This window comes from Ambystoma mexicanum, chromosome 3q (assembly GCF_040938575.1).
Source record: "Ambystoma mexicanum isolate Mex_15411 chromosome 3q, UKY_AmexF1_1, whole genome shotgun sequence".
NCBI classification, from domain to species: domain Eukaryota; kingdom Metazoa; phylum Chordata; class Amphibia; order Caudata; family Ambystomatidae; genus Ambystoma; species Ambystoma mexicanum.
The window spans coordinates 694,428,518-694,442,189 of record NC_090926.1 but is presented as its reverse complement, the minus strand read 5'-3'; positions in this window follow the sequence as shown (position 1 = coordinate 694,442,189).

Here is a 13,672-nt window from a genome sequence, read left to right as displayed (position 1 = left end):
AGATGCCCATCCCTGGAGCTTCACCTGGGCCTCTCCATGCCTACACTAATTATTCTAATTGTTTAGGATGTGGGTGTTCTGTTTTAGGCATCTGGCAGTTCAAATGGGATGACCATCATTTCAGGGGGGCGCTAGTGCCCTAAATTTAGGCTGGGTCTTTTGGCAGCTCAGGACCTCTAACACAGCTCCCATGGGCATGTCCTTCGAGATGGGTGCAGCCCTGCCCATGCTCGGCCATTCAATTTCATTTCCGTCTCCATCTCCTGTTCCAAAAGCACCTCAAGACCTTCCTTTTTGCTTCTGTCTTTGCTCCCCTCTCCCCTGCTGATCTGTTCTCTTTTGGCACTGTGCACCTGACCACCCTCTGTCCTCTGGGCCCAGGTACCTGCTCACCCTGCCACCCTCCCACACTGCCTCCGGGCCACCCCTTGCACTGGGGTCTGTATCTGTACCCATACAGCCCCCCTTTTTTCTTCCTGCCCTTATCAGACCTACCCTGTCAACTGCCTTAAACCCAGCACTTGCCAATTGCTGGCTGTACTACCACTCTTTGCTGTCTTTATTATTTATTTATTTATTATTATGTATCTGTTTCTCCTTTGCTCCGCACTTCTCCCCCCTTCCATGCACTTTTCCCCTCCCCCTCTCCCATGCACTTGCGCATTCGCGATGTCACTGGGCCTAGTAAGATCGTTGTTTTGTTCTCTCCTGTTCCCCTCCCTTGCCTTGTCGCACTCTGAAACACTTGTGTACAAGCGTGATAGAAATAAAATATCATTATCAATGGTTTTGCAGGTCTGTAGTAGGAAGCACTTGCAAGATCTGCTACCTATAGCAAGCAGATTCCTGGGTGCCAGTGGTCTCATCTGAATTAAGCCTTGTCCAGCCAACAGGTCAACCAAATGTTCCTCAGGGATAGTGAAGGGAAAAGGTGTGCCTTTTTAGTGGAGCATTCTGTCTTCACCTCTATAGCAGGAGGCTTTGGAGCAGACTGTACTCCCAAGAGAATTCCAGAAGTAATTCTTCTTCAGATGTGCAAACATGATTCAATTATAGGAGGTGTCACCCCATTTATGTAATTAAAGTGACACAGACCATTCCAGGCTTCATGTAAAGAGCCAATCCAGGTGTTAGGACACCATCATTTCCTACCTATGGGCGGTCGTTGCGGGGCTCCTTTGGTCTGGGGTGACGCTGGGGACTTTACCCCTGTTACCGCTGGTGGGGTCCATGGGTACTTGGGGCACCATCTCGCGCAACCGCTTCTCGCCGGCTTCCGAATTCTGCGCATGCGCAGTCGGGCGGCGGCATAGGGCTTGCGTTGCAAGCCACACTTTCGCGCCTAGGGCGCGCGCAAGGAGGCGCAGCTTGCCTGGCCTCGTTCTTGTGACCTCATTAAGCGGTCGGGTCGGGAACTGGTCGCGTCTCAACGCGGCTTGGTTCCTGACCCACCGCTTCGCTCCGTGAAAGTCCGGATTCGCTCAGTGCTTTGTTCCCTGCCTGTTTGGTAGGGCCTTGCCCAGCCTACCTCTTCTGGTTTTCTGGGGAGGGCTGGGTCCCTGCTCCTGGTCCCTCCTGTCCTGGGCCTGCACTTTCCTGCCTACCCCCTTCTGAGGTCCTGTCCAACCTATTGTGCCTTCCCCTTGCCTTGTGCCCTGGTCCCTGTTCGTTCCTGGCATTTGGTGGTCACTTGTCTTGGGGGCCCTCTCTATTACCTCTGCCTGATCCTGTCTGCTGTTTTCTTCTGGCTGGGCCTCATCTGACTTGTTACCAGTATCCTGCCTTGCTACCAGCATCCTGATCTGTTACCAGTGTCCTTCCTTGTTACCGGCATTCTTCATCTCCTGGTTACAGTATCTGGATCTGGACCTGCATCTACCAGCTCTGTGTCCCGCTGGGACGGCCTTCCCTGTCAGTGCTTGCACTGTTCTGGCGCCACATTAAAATCCAGGGAAGTGCTTCAATTGTGGTGTCACGAGTTAGTTCCCCTTCAACCCTGTGCCATTAGGGCAGGAGTGGGGCTGGCTTCTGGCGTCACCTATCTCCGGAAAACCAACCGGCCGACAGCCTGGCATCCCCTCAACGTGCATCTTCTGGAAGCTCAGGTATGTCACGTCCCAGGGACGTATACCTTGACACCAGGCTGCTAGGACAAGAGTCCTTTGCCTTCTGATGTCATACAGAGCATGCTTTGTTTGCAGGAAGTGGGGAGGTTTACAAAAACGTTGGGAGCCCTGTGAGAATCTAAGAAGGTGGGACCATTCTGTGAACTGATGATACCCTCCTTACTATTCTAACTCTGCCCGCCTCGCCTGACTGCCTACATCAAAGAGTCTCTGTTACCTATCACCCTGCTGTGATTTCCTGTAGCCTGGTAGAGCCTGCACTTGGAAGCACTGTACAACTCTCTGCCCCCTATGGGCAATTCCCATCTTCCTGGAAGGAGACAAACCTTTCCCAGCGAAGACAGAGGCTTTTGCTGTGGCAGTACCCACAAGGTCTGTATTGGGTTACACTCAGTCCCAGACAGTAAATATGCAGGAAGCCCTGAAAAGAAGATCACTAGAAATCAACCTGGAAATAAAATTACACAAAATAGTTTTGGTCAGTGTAATTGTGGATTCTCAGAGAGCACATTTTCATAACCGTCGTGGCTTATTTTTAGTCGTTAAATAATTGCCACCATGTTCTGGGAGCATACAATTGTGTAATTGTTTTAGTATCAGGATTACCCATGGGTAGGAGATTTGGGGTTCATCAGTCTGTTGGCAGGAATGCACATGCCACTTTGTACTGTTGCAAAACCACAAGACAGCTGCTAGGAGGTGTCAGTAGACAGGCCCAGCAGAGTTACATATTTGCATTATACTTTATAGCATGGAACATTATGACCAGGGGACTTTTTAAGCAGTCCTTCCTTTCAGAGAAATACCTAACTGCATCATTGTATTACTACACATCAAAACAATTCAGGCTATTCTGCCCTCACAGATGACATTCTGTCACCATTACCTTTCTGCCTCAACCAGGAGGATTGCAAACTCATGGGACTACCACTTCTGTTGACCAAGAGACGCAGTGCACTTAGGGGGCTGTGCGGATGCACCTCCGGCTTTGTGGCTTGGATCAGCAACTTGGTCCATGTGCCTTTGAACCTGTACAATGTATGTTTTCTTCTGCATTTTAGTGCTTTGCTGTAAAGGTGAATGTATGTGTGCCTTTGAACATGCGCATTGTATGATTTCTTCTGCATTTTAGTGCTTGCTACAACGTTGAATCTAGTTGTGCCTTTAAACCTTCTCATTGATTGCTTTTCTGTCTCATTTTAGCAATCACCCAGTCTGGGTTGCTTAAATATCTCTGCCACCCTGTGCATATCTTGTTTAAAGCACCTCCTTCATCTGGGCCTACTTGGCTGCTAGGCTGCCTGGTTAGTTTATTTGTGCACTATGCAGTCCCTGTCTGTCTCTATCCCTCCCCTTTTGCCCCACCACATGGCTGTCTCTATCTCCCTTATATATTCTAACCGCTACTCTATCACCTATCCTACCTGTCTCACAAGGTCTGGAAGAAAAAAGATTTAAAAAGCTCTCTTGAACTCTAATTCAGACCTACATTTTGCTGACACCTACGTCAATTATACTTCCAAGCAGACTATCACTGACTTCCTCTTTTCTGTGCCTTCGCCAGACCTATGGACTCCTCATCTGGTCTCCACTCTCTCCCCTTTCTCATCTTCACCCATTAATGGTGGCATACTTCTCATCCTCGAGGTGCATCATTAATGTCTACCACAATGGCACTATCATGGCCCAACGTTCTCAACCAACTCTTCTCCTCCTTGACCAGCACCTGCCTTGTCTCATCGACTTCCTCCCTTCTCCTGCTACCCCTCCTTCCACCTCTCCTCTAATCTCTCCACCAACACCAATGGGAGTGTCATGCCCCTGCCCCCCCTCTCGGAAAACTTTCAAAGGTGGTAATCAGCTTCACTTAGCTACTCTGAATGCTTGTTCTGCTGTCAAACACTCCTCTGACATATGTCTCCTTCTTGAAGACTTTGACCTTGACGTCCTCACCCTTAACAAGACGTGGTTCAATGCCAGCTCTGTCACTGCTCTTGACACTCTTCTTCCTGAGGGCTACACAATCATCTCCAAACCCAGACCCAACAGGCCCAGGGGTGGAGTGGTCCTGGTTTTCTCTGAATGGCTCCCTGCTTCTATCATACCTACTCAATCTTACTCCTCTTTTGAATGCCTCCTCTGTAGGCATCAGGGCCTGGGCTACTCTCTCTCTCTCTCTCTGACCCTTGCTACCATCTACAGGCCCCTTGGCCCTATTTCTCTCTTCCTCTCTGAATGGGCTTATCTTGCCTTCTCCCTCTCGACCTCTTCTTCAAAACTCCTCCTACTTGGTGACTTCAATATCCACCTCGACACCCCTGAATCAGCCACTTCACAGTTCTGTGTGCTTTGTGACTCCCTCTCTCTCACTATTCTTCCTTCCTGTCCAGCCCACTCAGCCGGACACACTCTGGATGCCCTCATCTCTGGTGAGATCCCTATCTCTAACCCAGTCACCACCCCCTCTCCTGGTCTGATCACTCTATCCTCTCCTCCCGATTGGGGTACCTTGGTCCTCTATCTGAGCCCCCCCAGCACTGCCAGCCTCCTGCACTGTCATTCGACCGATGAAGCGAGTGTCTGTCACTGCTTTTGCTTATACCGTTATCCCCCTCCATCCCTGCTTCTGACTCTCCCTCTGACTCTGTAATATGTAGGGCTATATATATAAGATGCTGTCCCTCCCAACCCTGGTTTTCAGAGGAGTTCAAAGCACCCAAACAGGGGTTACATCAAGAATTGAAGCTGCTCTAAATCAATTGAAGGAGATCTTTTATTGTGACATTTTTTTCGACTGTTCGTTTTCTGCCTTCCGCCCCTGGCATCGCAGCTACAATGTGCTGCTTTAGCCGATTTTTTTCACTCTAAAATCGAAAGAATATGTAGCAACATTGAGCTTTCCCAGTTTGGAGATAGCTTGATAGTCGACAATGTCGATCAGCCTGCAACTGCTAGCTGGGCCACTTTCCCCAGTGTGTACAGATGAGGCCATTTTGATGGCCATTGCCGTGTTGAATCTGCAGCCACATCCGACCCAGTTCCTTTCTTTGTTTTACAAAACCTTTTGCAAGTGATCATCCCTTTGGTGACTCAGGCTGTTAACCTTTCTTGTAGCCTAGGACTTATTCCTAGTGATCTTAAATATGCTACTGTGTTCCCTCTTTTAAAAAAGCCATCTCTGGATGCCTCTGTCCTCTCTAATTTCCTTCCCATTTTATTGCTCCCTTTCTTTATGAAACTTCTTGAGGCGTTAATTTCTCCACTTCTGTCTGCCTTTCTGGAGTCTTCCCTTGTACTTGACCCATTTCAGTCTGGGTTTCGTCCTGGGAGACGTACTGATTAGTCTCCGTAACGGATGACATGGCCCATCTGGTTGACGGAGGGGGTTGGGGACACCGATTTGTCTCGATCTATCAGCGGCCTTTGATACTGTCGATCACACCCTCCTCCACCTCTGCTGCCTGGCTTCTGTTGGTATCTCTGGCTCTGTTTTCGCTTGGTTCACTTGGTTATTGTGGCTAGTCTGTTTCTTTGCCTCCTTTTCTTTCTCCTTCTTATTCTCTTTCCAATGGGGTCTCCCAGGGTTCCACCTTATCCCTGATGTTGGTTAACATCTACGTTTGAGCGCTGGTTGCCTTCATCTGCTCCCGTGGCTTCAGGTGTTACTCTTACACAGATGACATGCAAATCCTGGTCCGATTAGATCTCGACTGGGGTGACGTGTCGTCTCACCTGCGTGACTGCCTGTCGGCTGTGGGAGAGTGGATGGGCGATAACTGGCTCAAATTTAACAGCGACAAGACGGCGGTCATGGTGGTGGGTACCTCTCCTGAATCTGACTCTTGGTGCCCTCCTTCAGGCCATCTTCACTTGGTGTGTTTCCTACCCCGGTTACAGTGGTAAAGAATCTAGGTGTCTATCTGTCTGATTCTCTATCGCAGGTTAGTGCAGTATGTCAATCTGGACATTTTCTATTGAGGGTTCTTCATAAGATTCTACCTTTCCTTCCCTCTCAGCTTCACCCCCTCGTTGTGGCCTCTCTAATCTCCAGTAGGCTTGACTACTGCAATGCCCTCTACCTGGCCCAGTCTACCAGCCTGCTTCCACGTCTGCAACTGCTGCAGAACTTAGCTGCGTGTGCAGCCACTTTGACACCCTATGGCTCTCATATCAGTCCGGTGTTATGATGTTTGCATTGGCTTCCAGTGAAACAGAGAATCGCTCTTAAATATCTCTGCCTTGTTCACCGGGCCTACTATGAAGCTAGTGCTGACATCCTTCGAGACAGGTTCCCACCTTATATTCCCTGTTGGAGTTTGGGTTCCCGAAACAATCATCTGGTGCAAATTCCCAAGTTTTGTCTTCAGAGAGTTGGTGGCCCGACCTTTTCTGTGGCGGCTAGCAAACTTTGAAATAATCTTCCACTTGAGCTAAGACTAACTGAGAATCATTTACATTTTTCGTCGTCTGCTTAAAACGGTTCTCTTTTGCTAAACCCTGGATTGCGGTGGCCTTGATGTGTTTGATCTCGCGCCAAGATGCCTTCGGGTGAACGAGCGTGCTACTAATTCAGCTAACATAACTCTGTCGTTGCTAATCTGCACCTCTCCATCTCTAACATCCTCAACATCCTTACCCATGTCATGAGGATTTGCCTTAAACCTGCTTTCAAGTGCAACGTCTGGTATCACTCCGATCTATCATCTCTGCAACATAAGTGCAGAGTTTCTGAACAGAAGTGGCAGACCTCGGGTTCATCCTCTGAAAACTAGCCTGTCGCCTGCTGCTAAGGCAACATCATTTCTCTATCCACTCCAAGCCCGCATCTCTGGAGCCACTAACAACATGACTGAAAATCTGCTAGGAACTTGCCAATCCAACTGCAGTCTCAACCTGTCTCCTTCATTCCCAGGCTCTCTGCACCACTTTGGCCTCCGATTTCACATCTAAAAATCAAGACATCCTATCCTCACTCTCTTCCACCCCCATATCCACTCCCGCTCCTGCTCCCCTGCGTCCCTTTGCTCTCCTTCTTTGACACCCCACACTCTCCTCCCTCCTGCCCATAGCATCGGATGAGGTCTCTAAAGTTGTCTGTTCTATGAAGGTCTCCTGCAAACAGGTGCTCCCCTGCTCTTCTATAACCATTAAGGATAAGATTTCCTCTCTCGCCCGGTTCTTTCTGACTTCGTTAACCACTCCTTTACCAGAGAGAAGGGATGCACCATTGGATGCTCTGATATAATTGATGTAACATGCTAATACTACCTGGAGTTACCAAAGACAATATACTTGCTGTAAACAATGAAGTACAGTCCTACATGGAATCTGCCTCCAGAGTCATTTATGAATGCAAGATCCAGGGTGTACTATTTTGGCAAGAAGGTGAACCTGTTCTGTGGGGGCACCCAGAAACCACGCCCACCATCTACCACCCCAGACGTGACCGTTCACCCACCCTCATGATAACCTCTGTGCTTAAAGTGGCCAATAGACTCCCAGCAAGGTCAAGTCATCTTGTCAAGGCACTCTGAAGAGCATGTGAAGCTCTACATAAGGGAGGGAGAGCACTGGAGCATCATGTCACCTTCAAAGTGGCACAGTGAAGCTTTGAACTAGTTGTGGGAGAAGCAAGGAGTTATTTAGGCCAGCTGCCACCAGGGAACATTTGTAAAGAAGACAGGGAATTGCCAGAGCCGTTGAGTCTCCAGGAAAGAGTGGCCCAAAAGTGAGCTATTGATCAACCTCCTGCCTGCAGAGACCCTATAGTCCCTCATGCCATGAAGCACCTTGGAGCACAAATATTATTCATCGTGGGGCAGAGACAGGAAGAGTGCCTGTGTGCATTTCAAGCATAATAGTCAGTAAGCAACAGAACAGATGTAACAGTGGACAACCATTGATCAGTTGATGTCTGCAAACAGGATTTTAAACATGAAAAATGATTATAGCACTGTGAGACTCAAAGAAAGCACTATCCAGTGAAGCCTCATTGCCCTTAGCAAGCACTTGACGTTCCTCCTTGCCTTTGGTGCCATGTATTTCAAATTATAAATACAACTTGGAAGGTAGCCCTACAATCACCATAGAATTAGACAGGCAAAATCAGAATGCAGAAATACAAGGAACAATGTTGGACAGTACATGAAATAATTCAAGAAAGAATATTGTGCTTATATTACAAAACATGTTGTTAAGAAAATACCATTAAATCACAAAATGCGAACAAGTATATTTTAGGTAAGAAGCCAAATATGTAAATTGTAAAAACAAACATGTGGAGATACAGTGCAACATACCAAGTCCTACATGTTTCAGTCCCGTAGAAGTATTGGACCTTCTTCAGGGGGCAAGTAAATAGTAGGGAGCTTAATCAGAGCGTGATGGATTCTGAACTCGGCACGCTTTCCACCGGTGGAAAGAAGGCGATTTAAAGACAACACTCCACCATCTACACACTGAGTTTCCTCCGGCGGGAATCTGGCAGAAAATCCGCCAGTATCCACGCAGTGCACTGGGGACTGGTGAATTTTCCTATCTAGAATGTATTTATAAAGCAACCAGCCTGTGGAGACATAGGAAAAGCGGGGAGGGAAGATAAAAAAAAACGGATACATATGGTCATTATTATGTGTATTCATCACACACTGACATGTAGAAACAAGCATTGGTAATACCAACAGTCTGGGGTTTGTGTGTAGGCATGGTAAAGGCACTTGCCAGGCACAGCCATAGTAGTATTAACTGCCCATTGATGGTAGCAGATGCAAAATGGTGCAAGTACCTGGGCATCTAATAGCAGTGCCTGGCAAATGCCTAAAACTTGTACACAAACCAAATGTATTGCTTGATTTCAACAGGATGTGTGGAATGCTTATAAATCAAGTGGCTGAAGGCAGTCCTGGTTAAGACATTTTTATTACACCAGTAGTGGGTTTAAAACTACAATTAAGTCATCAACTCTCAGAAGACTGCTTTGAAAACAAACTGTCAGACCCTTTGAGTGCAAGGTTTGATGGAAAGGTTTGAGTAAAGCAAGCTCAAAGAGTTTCCAGGATGATGCATTTTGGGCAGGTAGGGCAGGAACTGGGTGGGAATTTCCATAGGGATTAGCATGGCCATGGCCAGTCAATGGGTGCGCAAATAACCAAACAAAACCTACAATCTGGGTGTCCCTCTTCATGTGCCCTATCTCTGTATCTCTATTGTAATACAAGAGTTTTGGCTAATGGGTGTCACAAGTGACATGTAATAGTCCAAACTAAAAATAAGAAAATCTATGAATGAAACACCAACTACCCCAAAAGTCTGTTTTAGTAGCAACCTGTTTCTTTCGAAGGTTCGAGGTACTCCACTGGACATCAGCCTGCAGCTTCACTATTTCCTTCCAGTATTGACATAATGCTCATTGGCTTTCCCTCCTCTTTGCAGGCGTTTAGGCTCCTCAGGCATGACATTTGCCTGGGCGGATGGGTGCCTACATTTGGGGGCGGTGGATGCAGGTTGCTGGCTGTCTTTGCCCCGCCCTCCCACAGCAGCAGGTTCACTTTGTCTCCAAAATATCTCATTCAGTAGAAGATGCGCACAATGATAAGTCTGGAGGCAGGTCCTGTCTAAACCGGAAGTTCATTGTACACAGCAAGACGATCTGCGGTGGTGACTCTGGTGGTATTAAGTTGCATTATGCTATGATCCAGCGAAGTAAGGACATGTGCAGGCTTGCACACCACCAGTGCAGGAAGGAAAGAGCCAGAAGACAGACTTCTCCGACTAATTATTGAATCGGGATGGCAAATATATTCTAAGTTTAAACCAAAGAAGAAGAAAAAAGGGATCCTTACAAATATGGTGTTGCAGCACAAACGTGTTGGTAATGGAATTACTGCCAATTTTGCTGCCGTAATATGAGTTTTGCCATCGTGTTAGGAGATACCTCCGCCACTTGGCTGCAGTTATTTCCTCCAAATAAGCTTTAAAAAAAACCTGCCAGAATAATAGCAGCAGAATTAACTTCTGCAGTTATTCCTCCAACTGGACTGCGAAAATGGGGCTTCACTCTGCCATTCTGTCACTTGTAGGTACCGTAGAACAGCATGAACGAGAGAGAACAAGAGGAAGAGAGAGAGGAAGAGAGAGAGAGAGAGAGAGTTCATGTTTGTGTGTGCGTGTGTTTTCAAGGGTTTGAATGAGGAGGAAGTGCCGGCAAACTGCACCACTGAAGTGCAGGGACACGACGAGCCTGTGATAAAATCTTCATCACGATTTGTGCACCCAAGCGGCAATCAACAGAGTCCGCTAAAGTGGTGCTTGAGGGCTCGTGCTGGAAAGAAATTCAATTAATAACCCCAATCTCTTTTTCATGCTCTGCCCTAGTCACACGTCACTGCCTTTCTCGAAGGTGATGGATTTCTGCTGTGCAGGAGCAGTCCCAGTTAACCTTGGACACTTATTTTATAGACCTTTTCCTGCTGACATACACAGAGGGGTTTACAGTTCATTACCACAGAGTCACTTCCCCCCCGTGTAGGCAGATAACTGTGTGATATGTATAAACCTGGAATCAGCTCGGTTGAAAAATGGCCTTAGATCGGAGAGACACCATCATTGTCTCGGTCATTGTCTCGGGAGGATAGCTCAGGGGCGACGTGCTCGCCTTGAAAGCGAGACGACACGACACACAGCAACACGGGTTCGATCCCTGGGTCCGCGCTTAGTAATCTCTGGGTATTAAGCGCGTTATATCAATCATATAGTTGCTGTCTAAGAGCCAACCTTCTACAGAACAGTACGTTTCTGCTCAAAATTAGGAATGCATTAGAATGAAATGTAAAAGATAAATTTAGTGGCTAATACCCGGCCAGCCTGTGACTATAACTTCCAAGTTTGGCATAAGGATATTAAATGATGTGGAGAGGATCACAAGATTTGATCTAGTGGGAAAGTTGAGTTAGCACTAGAACTTACTTCGATCTCCCAGAGCCAAAGAAACTACTCTATAGCACGACTGAGTGTTTGGCTGTCCAACGCATGGTGCTGTCAGATACCCTTGCTTTATGACTCCCTTGCTTTATGACTCCCTTGCTTTATGACTCCGGGCCATGTGTAATATAGCTGAGCATCATCAATTAAAACTCTCCCGTTGACCTGTTTCTAAATGTACCTATTTGGCGATTTGTAGTAACCTACATTGCAGGACACGGGATAGTGGGAAGAAAGGGGTGCTCCGTTGACTTTCAGAGCTAAGCCCCAGGGTTACAGTCCAGAATCTTGCAGGCGACAGGGGAAAAAAGAAAAGGTATTGAGGGTAGGGCTTTCAGGACAAATTCAAGCTAAGCTGCATTGTAGAACCTGACTGGGAACGAAGGAAGTAGAGAACCCTGGGGAGCCCCAGAATGTCTGAGCGGGGTATGCTGGGCTTCAGTGGACATTCAAAGCCAAGTCTTGTGGCTGGATTCCAGACCATGACTGGAGAGAGGGGAAATAGAGGGTTGAGAAAGGGAGACAAGGTCGGGCCTGCTATCTCCTAGTATCCAAAGCATGAGTACCAACCGTAGACAGGCAACATGTGAATAACATGAACCTGCAGAACATGTAATATGAAGAAAGTAACTGCTGTGTCAAGTGATTTCATAAGGCCTGTGGAAGGCGAGAGGTAGATGTGCCAATTAAAAGGTCGTCTCTAAAAGCTGTGTGCACCCTACAGATTACAATATTGTTAAACCTGCAACTGTATTAGAGCTATAGCATCTGAAGCATAATTAAGATTTATTTGTGTCATGCTAATGCCATGTTCCAGAAGGCCACAGAGAAAAATGACAGGAAAAGAAACCCAGCGATCTGTGCCTCAGGGGACAACAAGCTAAGATCTAAGACAGACAAGCTGCATAACCATCATCATCCCCATGAATGCTGTACAGTTCTGTGGCCCTTCAACGAACAGGACCTGAACCACGTCGAACCAGAAGTCAAAGACAAGTCAGAGCATCATTTGAAAAGAAAGCAGTGAAGGAGACACGGAAGGAGGCAAGGCAGATTGAAGAAGCAGCTTTCCAGGATTGAATGTGCGGATGGGTTATTTGAGAGCATGAGGGCATGATGAGGTCATCCATCTAGAGGCATTTAGAGGGAAAATGCAAGCAGCTGTAGCTGCATGTAGATGAGGGTGAGGAGTATGGAAAGGTGAAGGAGCAGTCAACCACCTCCAGAGGAAAAGATGAGAAAGCTAACAATAGTCAGCCACCATCAGCAGAACATCAGCTAAAGAAGAGCAGTTGAGTCATGAACATTCATTGGATGATACAAAAACTTGATTTTATTGATTGTTGTGTACCCCGCCCCCCCCCCCCCCCCCCGGCTGTGAGCCATCCAAAAGAAATTCATATGTGAGTATGATTTAAAGGGGAAGTAATCCTGATGGGAGCCATACTATAAAGGAAATTAAATTGGCCCCTGTTATTTGCAGACACTGAGGGGTGGGAATACATAAATTGATTACACATCCCGAGAAGTTAGGGAACGTGTTACGAAGGTGTATGTGCTTCTGGAATTATATATTTAATAGACTAGTTCCAATGGTGTGTATAAAGCGAGATCCCCTCACTCCTTCTCTGTGCAAAAATGTCTAGCACAGAAGAAGTATTAGAGGAGTCAAATGGACATCTCACTGTGGACATGCCTAGAAAAAGAATATAATTGAAGTAATTGCTTGATATGCCATTAAGCAGAATACTGTTATTAATGCTGAGTTGCTCAAGACAAAGGGTCGACGGTGATTAGTCACTACCCATTTTACCTCTTTTGAAAATTGCTCCTTGAACATCCGAAAGGTACACGTTTACAAATTAATGAAATAGAAACACTACCGAAGGGAATTTAGCCAACTTACATGCTGAACATGTATTTTTGTTTCTACAAGCAATTTACATGCTGGAAGGTCCAGTAGCGTGTTGCAATCGAGTTTTCTAGAATGCTGCTGACATTCTAACATGTCTATAGAGTAAGGGAAGGTATATGTTTTCAATCAAGAGAAAGTAGAGAGAATTAGGTAGACAGTGATATTTTGAATTAATTTGCTTCAACAAATGAAAGATTCATCTTGAACTCTCATTAACTTTTCAATCCATAATGCATGCACACTCAGGGTGAATTGAATGATACATATGGTGGTGTGTGTGTGTTGCAAAAGTCTCTATTGAGTGTAAAAGCTTTGCTTTGCATTGAATCACATGGTGTTGATACAACAGCCTCATTAGGAAATACTAAGATGTGCACAGAAGTAGAGATTGTTACACAGAAAATGATTAGGTTTTGGAGTTGGAGTTGTAAGGGATTGATTGACAGTGGTAAGAAAGGTATGCATTCTGTTTAGTTAACATTTTGGAGGTATGTTGTTAGATTTTAAACACAGAGATATCTGACATAGCAGTGACTGTGGTAAAAGCCCACACTCTTTCAAAGTTATACTTGAAAGGGGATTGGACAGCCACAAAAGACAGACATTTTTGACAGAATAGCCTCAGTGGGTGCAGGCATATGGGATGAAAAAG